We start from the raw sequence: 9,819 nt of genomic DNA on the forward strand, positions 1-9,819 counted from the left end.
CTCCTCGTCCGAGCTGTTCATTTTGGCGGGTGGGGCTGGGAATAAAAGGAAAGGAGGAGAGGCGAGGGGGCCCCGGGGGAGGGGGAAGAAAAAGCAAGATGCCGGTGGCGTGCGGCGGCACTACCCGGAAGTTGGATCCGCTCCCGCTCCTCCTCCTCCCGGCGCCGAGCGCGCGAGTGAGATCATCCCCACGCACCTTCCCGGCGGCCGCTTCACCTGCAGCGGGCGGCGGGCGGGGCCCCGAGGCGCTGGGCTGCGGTGGGGGCGGCGGCTGGCGGGGGCGGGAACAAGTGTCCCAGCCCGCTGCGGCCGCTGCGGCCCGGGATCCCCCCTGGAGGCCCGCGCCCTGGACGCGCAGGCGGGGGGCGCGCGGCCCTGCGTGAGGCCGCTGGGCGCTCCTGCACCCTTCTCCCCGCCTCCGCCCCCGGACGCGCGCGTTCAGAGAAACCCGGCCTTGGGTTCGCAGCGCCTGTGGGAACTCCACTTTGGACGCAGCGCGAAGGTCACTACCCGCGCCACTAAGAGCCAACGATTTAGAGCGGGAAGTGGCGGGTACTAGAAGCCCCGAGTTCCCACGCAGTGGTCTATAGGGGCGACCTTTAGGGGATGGAAAACCTAGGGGCCTGCAAAGGCAGCCTCAGGTCATACCTCAAGCACCTTGCGAAATAGAGCAAGGAGCGAAATAGGCCGTCCTGCACTTTGCGGGCCGCCCAGCTGGTATGGTCACCAGTTGGGAGAGAGGCGTGGTAGTCGGATAACAGTTCCTGGGGCCCTGGCGGGCTTCTCCACCAGACATCAGGTTTGAGAGGCTGGAACATGGGCCCTGAGGCGCGTAGGGATCTTATGGTTGGCTTGAGAGGACCTTCACTCTAGGGGGGCGACCACTGCCTCTCAAATGCCTGAGGCAAACAGCTACCTGGCAGGAGAGCCTGGTGTTGTGAAATGAAGCCCAGCACTTGTTCCCCTTCACTGCCCTCCTGCCCACTGCACTATTTAAACCCAGCTCTAGAATAGACCCTGACCAGGAGAGAGGCTGTAGGTCTGCCTGGTTGAAGGGCAACTTTCCCCAGGCCCAAGTTGCTGGCTAACCTTTGGTCAAGTCTCCTGTGCTCTTTGAACTTCACCTAAAGGATGGGAAGAGTAATAATGCCTACTCTCCAGGAGAAGGGTAAGGATTAAACAGAGAAGAAAAAGATCAAAACGCCAAACCAGAATGCAGCATTTAGTTGCTCCTTTTTTTTTTTTTTTTAATTACCGGTATGAGAAAGGGTTATGGTTGCTAATTATAAACTGAAACAGGCAAAGTTCTTTTACACTGATCAGTTAGCATAGAAAATAAATCCAACCTGGATTAGACCTATTGCACATCTTGATTTTTCTATCCTAAGCTCTTAGGTAGGACACCAGCACAGTGCTTCTGATCACTCCTCGTTTGATATTTTATGCAAATGTCCAACTCCATTTGCTGTGTCCCTCTCTCTGGGATAGATGGGCAGGAGGCCTGGTAATTTGATGAATCCTGTAACCAGTATCTTTCTGATATTCATTACTAACTATTGACTCGAAATAAACTGAAAAAATGGTTGCACAGCTTTCTGCTTTTCTAAAAATGGCAATATAGTGTTTTAGCATGGGTCATTTGGTGGTAGAATGATCTAAAAATAGCAACAAAGTATTTTTTAGTGGAGTGAATTAAAAATTAAAAAATAATTGGTTTGAGTTTTTAATCATTCAATCCTTTCCCTAATTTTTCATAAAATAATTCAAAGTACTTGCGGATCAGCTGCAGTGATGGTCCCCAGAAGGCAACCACGTGGCCTTTTCCCTGAAACTGCATTTTAGTGCTCAGAATTGAAAGAAGGGGCTAGAAGTATGAGCCAATCCAAACTCAACTCCACGGAAATGTCCTGCCACTGGATATTTTGTGAAAAGAAATAATTTCTTTCCAGAGGGGAGTAAAATACAGGAGAACTGAGTGTCAAATCATGGCCATCTAGCTTTTGCATGGCAGTGGGGAAACATGCTAAACCTGAGCTGTCATTCTGACTGCTGAGCAATTTGGAGGAGTTCCTCCAAACCTAAATAACCAGAGTATTTTCTCACACTCTACCAAACATAAGCAGAGTGTCCATTAGGTATTTGTATTCTTTTACAAAATTCCATTCTCTTAAATGTCTGGTTTTATTGTGTACTCCAATTACACTGTAGTTAGGTAATATTTTTGGAGTTTAAGGATGAGTTAATTATCAAATCTATAATCAAACTAAGTGTTCTGGTCCCACACTCAATTCGAAGCCCCTTGATATTAATTCCATTTATCCTCCTTGAAATTAAAATAGTCACCTGAAATACAATATGGTATTATCCTGAGGGCATGGTATGAATTATTAGGATGACTATTAGAGTTACTTACTGGGATGCAGATCTCCCATTACTTTATGGTTTATTTATATGATATGAATATTGATGAGCGGATAGAAGTGATATAATTAGTTTTTGTTCTGTTAAATAATGCACATAGGGATTTATGTTACAGGCATCACATTGGAGCTATTAACCTGCACACAACATGCAATTTAAAACATTTAAAATTGAGTATGTTTACATACATACATATATATGTAGAGAGAGAAGAAATGCTTTCTAGAAATGAATTGAAAATATTTGTACAAAGTTCAAGAAAATTACTTTCTTCAGGCTACAAGAACAGGTCCAAGGGGACTGGGTGGAGTGGGAGAGTGCTGTAGTAAAAAAGGATTCTTTCTTTAATATTTGTTTGATTTTTTTCAGGTAATTAAAGTAAAATCACATTACATATAATCCTTTGAAGTAAACAGGTAAACAAGATTAAAATATTTTTAAAAGTTGGCCCTACTTGATCCACTCATTCTATGTTAGTGGGTCCATCTTAAAAGGCTTCAGTACAGAGCTACTTATTGTAATGATAATTATGATGCAAAAATGCAACATTGGAATACTATTTGGCAATAAAAAAAAACAAAGTACTGACACATGATACAACATGCATGAACTTTGAAAACATTATACTGAATGGGGAAAGACAGAGAAGTCCAGATAGTGTATGACTGCATCTATATAAAATGTTCACAATAGGAAAATCCATAGAAAGAGAAAACTGATTAGAAATTTGTATGAAACTCAAGGCAGGGTGGGGATTGCAGAGAAAATAGAAAATGGCTATTGATAGGTATGTGGTTTCTTTCTGGGGTAATAAAAATGCTCAAAAAATGCTCCAGGCAATGACATTCTCAATAAGGCTCTGAAAACTCAGGAGATAATGCCAAGAATTGGTAAATGGGATGGCATCAAATTAAAAAGCTTCTTTTGCACAGCAAAGGACACAGGAATGAAGAAAGAATTTATAGAATGGGATAAAATCTTTGCTAGCTACTCTTCTGACAAAGGATTAATATCCAGAATACATAAAGAAATAAAAAAACTCAACAACAAAAAAATTAAACAAATGAGCTAAACAGACACTTCTCAAAAGAAAAAATACAAATGGCCAAAAATATGTGAAAAAAAGATTCAAAGGGAAATGCCAATCAAACTACACTAAGATTTCATCTCCACTCAAAATGGCAGCCATCGAGAATAGAAAGTTAAGAGTTGTATGTTTTCTCTCATATGTGGAAGCTAGAGAGGAGAAAGGAAAAGGAAGGTGGGTGTGGGGGTGTCTCATAAAAACTGAAAGGAGATCAGTAGAGGAAAGAAACCAGAGGTCCAGGGATAGGGAAGAGAAGAGGGAAAGGAGAAATACTGGGGAATGATATTGGTCAAATTATATTGTTATATTGTGTGCATATATGAATAGTAACAACAAATCCCACCATTATGTACAACTATAATACACCAATAAAAATACAGAAAATTGTGCTCATGGTTGCACAATTCTGTGAATGGATTAAAACTATAGAACTATACACTTTAAATGGGAGAATTTGATGGCATGTGAATTATATCTCAATAATTATTAGTTATAAAAGAACAGATTTTTTCAGCTATAGTAACAAAAACTGAATGGTACTGGTATAAAAACAGACTCATAGACCAATCATACAGAATAAAAGACATAGAGACAAACCCACAGAGATAAAGTCATCTCATCCTTAACGAACATGCCAAAAACGTAAATACATTGGAGAAAAGACAGACTTTTCAATGACTGATCCTGGGAAAACTGGTTATCCATATGTAGACGAATGAAACTGGATCCTCATTTCTCACAAAAATTAAATCAAAATGGATCAAAGACCTAGAAATTAGATCAGAAATTATGTACCTCCTAAAAGAAAACGTGGGGTCAACACTCCAGCATATAGGCACAGGCAACGACTTTCTCAATGAGACCCCTAACACTCAGGAAATAATGGCAAGAGTTAATAAGTGGGATAGCATCAAATTAATAAGCTTCTGCACAGCGAAGAAAACAACTGGGAATGTGAAGAGAGAATCTACAGAATGGGAAGAAATTTTTGCTAGCTACTCTTCTGACAGAGGATTAAAATCCAGAATAGATTAAGAACTCAAAAACTTTACACCAAATAATCAAATAGCCCAATTAACAAATGGGCAAACATTTTAAGCAAACAAATCTCAAAAGAAGAGATTAAATGGCCAACAAATATATGAAAAAATGTTCAACATCATTGGCAATTAGGAAAATGCAAACCAAAACCACACTAAGATTTCATTACACACCAGTCATAATGGCAGGCATCAAGAATACAAATAATAGATGTGCTGAGAGCCAAGGATGAGTCTGTATGGCCCCTGGCATTTTGCCAACAGTATTGATTGACAGGCGAGGCATTACTATCCGCCTCAGCAGCTACTTTTGAGTTCTGGCGCTACTTTGGAGTTCTCAGTGGGGATTCCCAGGGATTTCCCGAGAGTTCCCATTGGTTGGGGAAGTGCAGGAAGAGGGATTTCCGGGAGAGATATTTCCAACTGGGGGTTCCTGGATGAGCCGAGTGGTGTTCGGGAGAATTCCCCGGGAGCGTGGGTGAAGTGTTTTCTTGCAGTTCAAAAATAAAGTTTGTTCCTGCTTCAGTGGCTCGTGATTTGTGCCCAACCAGACTGTGGCATAGATGCCCCATTTCAGAGTTTCCCCAGAGCACCTCCTTGGATCTAATCCCTTTTTCTGAAAGTGGCTCCTAGAGGCCTGGCTTTATTTCCTAGTTTGTATCCCTAGAGACCCTATTTAGCCACTAACTTTGCTGCCTCAGTTATTTAATATAAAAAACTAAAACCAAAGCCAATCAAAACAAAGAAACATCTCCCCAAATCCTTTTGGAAGTATCTCCTCTTCCAGAAAGACTGGACTATGCTGAATGATGACATCTCCTCATGAGGCAAAAGAGTTCCTCATAAGCACATCTCAAAGTCTTCAAGATGGTTCTAACAGACCTTGGAAGAAAAATAACATCATTACACTCTTTGGGCATTGCCACCATCATCAATGAAGAGGTATTAAGTGCTATGCTAAAAGAAGTATGTAGAGCATTAAAGTGGATGTTAAACTAATGAAGCAACTAAGATAAAATGTTAAGTCTCCTATTGATCTTGAAGTGATAGCATCTGATCTTAACAAAAGAAAAATGATTCAACATGTTGTCTTTAAAGAACTTGTGAAGCTTGTAGACCCTGGAGTTAAAGCATGGACACGCACTGAAGGAAAACAGAATGTGACTATGTTGGTTGGATTACAAGGGAGTGGTGAAACAACAAAGTGTTCAAAATTGGCATATTATTACCAGAGGAAAGTTTGGAAGACCTGCTTGATTCCTGCAGACGCATTTAGAGCAGGGGCTTTTGACCAACTAAACCAGAATGCTACTAAAGCAAGAATTCTATTCTATGGAAGCTGTACAGAAATGAATCCTGTTTCATTGCTTCTAAAGAAGTAGAGAAATTGAAAAATAACCTTTTTTTTTGAATTATTGTTGTTGAGACAAGTGTCTGCCACAAACAAGAAGACTCATTATTCAAAGAAATACTTCAAGTTGCTAATGCTATACAACCTGTTTATGTGATAGATGCCTCCATTGGTCAGGCTTGTGAAGCCCAAGCTAAGGCTAAGATAAAGTAAATGTAGCCTCAGTAAGAGTGACAAAACTAACAATCAATGAGGTGAAGAGAGAGCCTATATTTTGGGAACAAATTTTTGCCACACGTATATCAGATAGAGCACTAATCTCCAGGATATATAAAGAACTCAAGGGGGCTGGGCTTGTGACTTGGGGGCTGGGGTTGTGGCTCAGAGGTAGAGCGCTCGCCTACCATGCTTGGGGTACCGGGTTTGATCCTCAGCACCCACTTAAAAATAAAATAAAGATATTGTGTTCACCTACAACTAAAAAATAAATATTAAAAAAAGAACTCAAAAGACTTAATACTAAAAAAACAAACAACCCAATCAAATGGGCTAAGGAGCTGAACAGACACTTCTTAGTAGAAGATATACAACCAATCAACAAATATATGAAACAATGTTCAATATGTCTAGTAATTAGAGAAGTGCAAATCAAAACTACTCTAAGATTTCATGTCACTCCAGTCAGAATGGCAGTTATCAAGAATATAAATAACAATAAGTGTTGGCAAGGATCTGGGGAAAAGGCACACTCATACATTGCTGATGGGACTACAATTTGGTGCAACCACTCTGGAAAGCAGTATGGAAATTCCTTAGAAAACTCAGAATGGAACCACCATTTGACCCAGCTATTCCACTCCTCTGTCTATATAAAGCAGCCACATCAGTGTTTATAGAAGCTCAATTCACAATAGGTAAACTATGGAAGCAACCTAGACACCCTTCAATAGATGAATAGATAAAGAAACTGTGGTATATATACACAATGAATATTATTCAGCATTTTAAAAAGAATAAAATCATGGCATTTCCAGATAAATGGATGGAATTGGAGAATATCCTGCTAAGGAAATTAAGCCAATCCCCCCAAACCAAAGGCCAAATGTTCTTTCTGATAAGTGGATGCTGATATGTAATGGGGTTGGGGGGAATGGGAAAAATGGAGGAACTTTGATTGGGCAAAGGGGAGTAAGGGGAGGGGAGGAAGTATGGGGGCAGGAAAGATGGTGGAATGTGATGGACATTACTACCCTAGGTACATGTATGACTGCACATAGAGTGCAACACTACATCGAGTACCATCAGAGAAAAGTTATGCTGCTATTATGTACAATGAATCAAAATGCATTCTGTTGGGCTGAGGTTGTGGCTCAGTGGTAGAGCGCTTGCCTAGCACATATGAGGCACTGGGTTTGATACCCAGAACCACATAAAAGTAAACAAAATAAAGGTATAAAAATATTTTAGAAAAGTGCATTTTGCTGTCATTTATACCTAACTAAAATAAAAAAATATTTTTTTAAAAAAAAAAGAGTGATGAAACTTGATGGTCATGCAAAGGGAGGTGGTGCACTCAGTGTAGTTGCTGCCACAAAAAGTCCAATTGTTTCCATGGGTACAGGGGAACATATTGATGACTTTGAGCCTTTCATAAGCAAACTTCTGGGTATGGGTGACATTAAAGAACTGATAGATAAAGTCAATGAGTTGAAGTTGGATGAAATGAAGGACTCATAGAGAAGTCGAAACATGGTCAGTTTACATTGCAAGACATGTATGAATGATTTCAAGATGTCATTAAAATGGGCCCGTTCAGTCAGATCTTGGTGATGATCCCTGGTTTTTGGAACAGATTTTATAAGCAAAGGAAATGAACAAAGGAGTCAATGTCAAGGATAAAGAAATTAATGACAATAATGGATAGTATAAATGATCAAGAACTGAACAGTACAGATGGCACCATGGTTTGTAGTAAGCAAACAGGAAGAACCCAAAGAGGAGCACAAGGATCAGGCATGTCAACAAGAGATGTTCAGGAACTTTTGACGTAATATATCAAGTTCACACAGATAGTAAAAAAGATGGGAGATATCAAGGGACTTTTCAAAGGCGATGACATGCCTAAGACTGTGAGCCAATCACAGATTGCAAAATTGAATCAACAAATGGCCCAAATGATGGATCCAAGAGTTCTTCATCACATGGGTGCCATGGGAGGACCTCAGTCAGCGAAGAGGCAGTTTCAACAGGGTGCAGCTGCCAGTGCGAAAGGCATGATGGGATTCAATAATATGTAAAGAAGATACTTTAATATAAACTGACTTGGTTGATTACACTATGTGCTGAGACCTCAGAGATTTGCCTCCATTTTGCAAACAGGGAAAAAAGAGTATTTTTCTTGCCTTCTTTTTCTTTGCGTTTTCACACACACACACACAAACACACCATTTTTTTTCCTTTCTTTCTCCTTCCCTCCCTTCTTTTCATGTAAGGGAGGAATATAGGGTTTTTGTGAAAATTATATTTCTGTTTGAAAATTTTTCTTTTAGTTTTCATCATCTTAACCCTCCTTAAGTTAAATAAATCACGATGTCAAATTTTAGTACTTCAACGGTTTTAGTTGTCTCAAAGGCCAAACATTACATTTGTAAACAGTCCTGGTCAATAAGTTACATGATGTCTCAATAAAAGTGCTGTAAAATAAACTTCAAAATGATTATTAAAAGAAAGAATGCAAATAATAAACTTGTCCAATCTCCCCCCAAGATTCCTTATCTTTCACTGATGATCATTCAGTTTCTTAACATTTGCTTCCAGTAAAGGGGTACTTTTGAAGCTCTCAAGCCAGTTTATTCCATTTTTAAACAACTCTAATTGCTAGAGGATATTAGTTAAACTGTTCCACCATGCCTACTTCTGTCGCCCTCCCGCCTCCAGAATGAAATAGGAGAGTTGTCGACAGGACTGTCTTAATGATTCAAATTAGTGAGCATGGATTCGCTAAGGTTTTCTTTTTTTCTGTTCCAAACACCACCAAGCCTGTCACACATTCCTCAGACGTGAAGATTTTGGAAACCCTCCCCATTCTTGTCATCTTCCTCTGGATATGTTTCAGACTCTCGCTGTCCTTCTTAAAATTCACTATGAAATAAATACAATAAATGAACAATATATAATTAATACCATTGCATCTGAAGACAGCACACGCAAGGAAGCAGAACCTTTGGTGATTTGGCAACATCAATCTCCCTAGGGGAAGTAAAATGAATAAACTTATTTTTAAAAAGAATACAAATAATAATACATGCTGGAGAGGATGTGATGAAAAGGAATTTTATACTGTTGATGGGATTGTAAATTAGTACAACCACTATGGAAATCAGGTTCCTCAAAAGGCTAGAGATGAAACCACCATATGACCCAGCTGTACCACTCCTGGGTATTTATCCTGAAGAATTAAAGTCATCTTACTACAGTGATACATGCCTGCCCATATTTATAGCAGCACAATTCACAATAGCCAAACCATGGAACCCAGCCTAGGTGTCCATCAACAGGTGAATAAATAAAAAGAATGTAGTTATATATACAAAATGGAATTTTATTGAGACATAAAGAAAAATGAAATTATGTTATTGCAGGGAAATGACTGGAACTAGAGAATATTATGTTAAGTGAAATAAGTTAAACTCAGAAAGTCCAGGGTCATATGTTTTCTCTCACATATGGAAGCCAGAGAGAAAAGAGAAAAAGAAAGGGGGAGGTGGATCACCTAAAAATCAAAGGGATATTAGTAGAGAAAAGGGACCAAGGAGTGGAAGGTGGGGAAGAAAAGGGAATGTGCTGGTGAGGGATATTGGCCGAATTATATTATTGTACCGTGCACATGTACAAATATGTAACAAATCCTATCAGTATGT

The 9,819-nt window shown here is 39.9% G+C and overlaps 1 pseudogene; it reads left to right on the top strand.

Moving 5' to 3' along the window:
* Positions 1–5,415: 5,415 nt before the first annotated feature.
* On the top strand, positions 5,416–8,196 carry LOC143381358 (signal recognition particle subunit SRP54-like; annotated as a pseudogene).
* The last annotated feature ends 1,623 nt before the right edge of the window (positions 8,197–9,819 follow it).

The sequence above is a fragment of the Callospermophilus lateralis genome, chromosome 15, assembly GCF_048772815.1.
Source record: "Callospermophilus lateralis isolate mCalLat2 chromosome 15, mCalLat2.hap1, whole genome shotgun sequence".
In the NCBI taxonomy this organism is placed as follows: Eukaryota; Metazoa; Chordata; class Mammalia; order Rodentia; family Sciuridae; genus Callospermophilus; species Callospermophilus lateralis.